The sequence below is a fragment of the Bufo bufo genome, chromosome 4 (assembly GCF_905171765.1).
Source record: "Bufo bufo chromosome 4, aBufBuf1.1, whole genome shotgun sequence".
In the NCBI taxonomy this organism is placed as follows: Eukaryota; Metazoa; Chordata; class Amphibia; order Anura; family Bufonidae; genus Bufo; species Bufo bufo.
Window position 1 is genome coordinate 2,261,249 of NC_053392.1, and position 5,306 is coordinate 2,266,554.

At 48.0% G+C, this 5,306-nt stretch overlaps 1 long non-coding RNA gene across 1 annotated transcript; it reads right to left on the minus strand.

The window, feature by feature from the left end:
* Window positions 1-2,530: 2,530 nt before the first annotated feature.
* On the minus strand, window positions 2,531-4,415 carry LOC120998410. Its single transcript, XR_005778354.1, has 3 exons — window positions 4,389-4,415; window positions 4,182-4,305; window positions 2,531-2,591 (listed from the first exon to the last, which is right to left on the minus strand). It is a non-coding gene; the product is annotated as an uncharacterized LOC120998410 (long non-coding RNA).
* Window positions 4,416-5,306: the final 891 nt, after the last annotated feature.

A 5,306-nucleotide genomic window follows, 5' to 3' on the forward strand; every position in this document is an offset into this window, starting at 1 on the left:
TCTGTCTGATACTTAACGACCTCTCCTCTGTCTGATACTTAACGACCTCTCCTCTCCTCTGTCTGATACTTAACGACCTCTCCACGCCTCTGTCTGATACTTAACGACCTCTCCTCTCCTCTGTCTGATACTTAACGATCTCTCCACGCCTCTGTCTGATACTTAACGACCTCTCCACGCCTCTGTCTGATACTTAACGACCTCTCCTCGCCTCTGTCTGATACTTAACGACCTCTCCACGCCTCTGTCTGATACTTAACGACCTCTCCTCTGTCTGATACTTAACGACCTCTCCACAACTCTGTCTGATACTTAACGACCTCTCCACGCCTCTGTCTGATACTTAACGACCTCTCCTCTGTCTGATACTTAACAACCTCTCCTCGCCTCTGTCTGATACTTAACGACCTCTCCTCGCCTCTGTCTAATACTTAACGACCTCTTCTCGCCTCTGTCTGATACTTAACGACCTCTCCTCGCCTCTGTCTGATACTTAACAACCTCTCCTCATCTCTGTCTGATACTTAACAACCTCTCCTCTCCTCTGTCCAATACTTTACGACCTTTCCTCGCACCTGACTTAGGGTCCATTCACGCGTTCGTAAAATGGGTCCAGATCCGTTCTGCAACATTGCGGAACGAATCCGGACCCATTCATTCTCTATGAGGCCGGAAGAGATGCGGACAGCACACAGTGTGTGCTCCCGAAAAAAATAGTTCTATTCTTGTCTGCAATTGCGGACAAGAATAGGCAGTCTTATAGGGGTGCCGGACGGGTGTATTGCGTATCCGTGTGAAGGTCTGATACTTAACCACCTCTCCTTGTCTCTGACTAATACTCAACGACCTCTCCTCGCTTCTGACTAATACTTAACGACCTCTTCTCGCCTCTGTCTGATACTTAACAACCTCTCCTCGCCTCTGTCTGATACTTAATGACCTCTCCACGCCTCTGTCTGATACTTAATGACCTCTCCACGCCTCTGTCTGATACTTAACAACCTCTCCTCGCCTCTGTCTGATACTTAACGACCTCTCCTCATCTCTGTCTGATACTTAACAACCTCTCCTCGCCTCTGTCCAATACTTTACGACCTTTCCTCGCACCTGACTTAGGGTCCATTCACGCGTTCGTAAAATGGGTCCAGATCCGTTCTGCAACATTGCGGAACGAATCCGGACCCATTCATTCTCTATGAGGCCGGAAGAGATGCGGACAGCACACAGTGTGTGCTCCCGAAAAAAATAGTTCTATTCTTGTCTGCAATTGCGGACAAGAATAGGCAGTCTTATAGGGGTGCCGGACGGGTGTATTGCGTATCCGTGTGAAGGTCTGATACTTAACCACCTCTCCTTGTCTCTGACTAATACTCAACGACCTCTCCTCGCTTCTGACTAATACTTAACGACCTCTTCTCACATCTGTCCAATACTTTACGATCTTTCCTCGCCTCTGACTCAACTTGAATGGGTCCGTGATCCGTGCGCATCGTGATCCGTAGTGCTTCCGTGAGGTTCCGATCCGTGCTTCCGTTCCGCATATCCGTAATTGCGGACCGCAATACGGTCATGGGCACACAACGTTCGCGTGCAAGAGGGCTAATACTTAACGGCCTCTCCTCACCTCTAATACTTAACAACCTCTACTCGCCTCTGTCTGATACTTGGTATTGACCCTGCTGTGTACTTGACCTTACCTCCTGTTATAGACTTAGCTCTTTGGATCTGTCCCAGTTCCGTATTCTCTACCTTTCCCAACAGGTTAGGCCATGTCCACTTAGTCAGGCTAGTGACCATTGCCCAGTTGGGGGCCACCATGTATAGGAGATCGTCCAAGCACAAGAGAGTGGTAAGGATAAATTACATCCCATTTCTCCATTCATGATTCCATACCTGTGGTCACATGGACTGGAATGTCCTCCTCCACCTCACTCTTACACGGGGGATCGCCCATCATCCGCGCTTCTTCATCCTCCAGTTTAATATCAGTCACATCTTCCCCCTGATTTGTCATCTGTAACAATTCAGGACAATACAGCAGACAGGTGGGAAATCTAACAGATCCACATAAGAGACCCCCACCATCTATGACCCCTCTATGACTGCAGGACTCCCTATATAGATGTGTATAGGGCTCAGCTCCATCTACCTGATGGTTCTCTGGGAGCTTCTCCTCTGGACAGTCCTGAGAATACAGAGGACGGGGACATCTCTCGGGGGGATTTCCTTCTATGAGTCCATCTGTAGGAAACACACAGGGACAGGAGAGATTATTACATGTGATGATGAGATGATGGGAGTAGTGTCCAGGTGACCCATGACAGCCCCCCCTCCTTACACTGCTGATTGCCCCATGAATCCGTCTCCTCTTCTGCTTCATCTTTCACCTCAGCCTTAATATCCATCAGATTTTCATCCTAAAAAAGAGAAATGTAAAATGATCTTTGGTTCAATCCCTTTCTCGTCAGATTCTGGGGAGACTTCAGCTCCATCTACCTGATGGTTCTCTGGGAGCTTCTCCTTTGGACAGTCCTGGGAATACAGAGGACGGGGACATCTCTCGGGGGGACTTCTCCTCCTGGAGTCAGAACCTATAGGAGATAACACACAGACTGTATTATATACAGGGAGTGCAGAATTACTAGGCAAATGAGTATTTTGACCACATCATCCTCTTTATGCATGTTGTCTTACTCCAAGCTGTATAGGCTCAAAAGCCTACTACCAATTAAGCATATTAGGTGATGTGCATCTCTGTAATGAGAAGGGGTGTGGTCTAATGACATCAACACCCTATATCAGGTGTGCATAATTATTAGGCAACTTCCTTTCCTTTGGCAAAATGGGTCAAAAGAAGGACTTGACAGGCTCAGAAAAGTCAAAAATAGTGAGATATCTTGCAGAGGGATGCAGCACTCTTAAAATTGCAAAGCTTCTGAAGCGTGATCATCGAACAATCAAGCGTTTCATTCAAAATAGTCAACAGGGTCGCAAGAAGCGTGTGGAAAAACCAAGGCGCAAAATAACTGCCCATGAACTGAGAAAAGTCAAGCGTGCAGCTGCCAAGATGCCACTTGCCACCAGTTTGGCCATATTTCAGAGCTGCAACATCACTGGAGTGCCCAAAAGCACAAGGTGTGCAATACTCAGAGACATGGCCAAGGTAAGAAAGGCTGAAAGACGACCACCACTGTCTGGTTTTATGGACTGATGAAATGAGAGTGAGTCTTGATGGGCCAGATGGATGGGCCCGTGGCTGGATTGGTAAAGGGCAGAGAGCTCCAGTCCGACTCAGACGCCAGCAAGGTGGAGGTGGACTACTGGTTTGGGCTGGTATCATCAAAGATGAGCTTGTGGGGCCTTTTCGGGTTGAGGATGGAGTCAAGCTCAACTCCCAGTCCTACTGCCAGTTTCTGGAAGACACCTTCTTCAAGCAGTGGTACAGGAAGAAGTCTGCATCCTTCAAGAAAAACATGATTTTCATGCAGGACAATGCTCCATCACACACGTCCAAGTACTCCACAGCGTGGCTGGCAAGAAAGGGTATAAAAGAAGAAAATCTAATGACATGGCCTCCTTGTTCACCTGATCTGAACCCCATTGAGAACCTGTGGTCCATCATCAAATGTGAGATTTACAAGGAGGGAAAACAGTACACCTCTCTGAACAGTGTCTGGGAGGCTGTGGTTGCTGCTGCACGCAATGTTGATGGTGAACAGATCAAAACACTGACAGAATCCATGGATGGCAGGCTTTTGAGTGTCCTTGCAAAGAAAGGTGGCTATATTGGTCACTGATTTGTTTTTGAATGTCAGAAATGTATATTTGTGAATGTTGAGATGTTATATTGGTTTCACTGGTAAAAATAAATAATTGAAATGGGTATATATTTGTTTTTTGTTAAGTTGCCTAATAATTATGCACAGTAATAGTCACCTGCACACACAGATATCCCCCTAAAATAGCTAAAACTAAAAACAAACTAAAAACTACTTCCAAAAATATTCAGCTTTGATATTAATGAGTTTTTTGGGTTCATTGAGAACATGGTTGTTGTTCAATAACAAAATTAATCCTCAAAAATACAACTTGCCTAATAATTCTGCACTCCCTGTATGAGATGATGAGAGTAGTATCCAGAGGACCCTTACACCTCTATCATCAGGAAGGTCTCCTCTCACCTGGAGATGTCAGAGGCCGGGGCTCCTCCATCATGGCCTCCTCGTACAGATCCTCCTGTCCTTCTATATACTCCCACTCCTCCAGGGAGAAATACACCGCCACATCCTGACACCTTACAGGAACCTGACAACACAATGACACCGTCATCACCCAGACCCCTCCAGTGCTGTTACTGGAGAACCTCCCAGTATTCCCAGCAGGGTCACCTCTCCAGTCAGCAGCTCCATCATCTTGTGGGTGAGTTCTAGGACCTTCTCCTCATGTATCAGGGGGGGAGGCTCTGTGATGGGGGTCCACCCTCCTGACTCCTGGATGATGGGAGTCCTCCCCGATGTCTTCTTCACTAGGGTGTAATCCTGTGGATGGAGAGAGACGCTGACTCCAGATCTCCCCTCAGAATCCCTCCCGGGATCATGGCCCCATCTCCAGTAATCTAGTCCCTAGAAGCTGGAATATTCTTCCCCTCCAGCCCCTTCTGGACTCTTCTAGAGAATCCCCCACCCCCTTCCTCTGGCAGAGAGCTCCATAGTCCCCCTGCTCTTACAGTAAAGACTCCTCCTCTATGTTGTGGAGAAGCCTTCTTTCCTCTAGACGTAGTGGAGGCCTCCTTCTTCTAGTATCATCTAGATGTCAGACTAGTGGTAGAAATCCTCCCTCCAGGCCACACTGGGGACAACCTGCCTACTTCCCTCCTCATGGCTCCGCGGTGGCCGATCTTCAGCTTCTCCGTCCCTTGGAAGGTCTGGAGGCCGTTCTCCAGGAGCCTCTTCCTATCACTTCCTATGATGGATTCTCCAGAATACAATAAAGAGGAGAGAAATCTAGAAAGGTTTACCTCTCCGCTCAGCAGGGAGATGATCTCCAAGGTGAGGTCTAATATTCTTCTGCTGATCTCCTTCCTGTCCATCCTTGGTGGAGGAGCTGGAGGAGATGCTCCAGGACAAGGAGAGACCCCGGGGATAAAGGGGGATTCTGGAGAGAAGAAGAGAGACCCTGACCAGGACCTGCTCTGTATCTGTGCACTGCAAGAGCTGCAGGACCTGGGATGACGTCACTGCCATGTGATCAGGAGGGGCGTGGCTGAGAATAATGTAGGACCTGTGATGACGTCACTGCCATGTGAT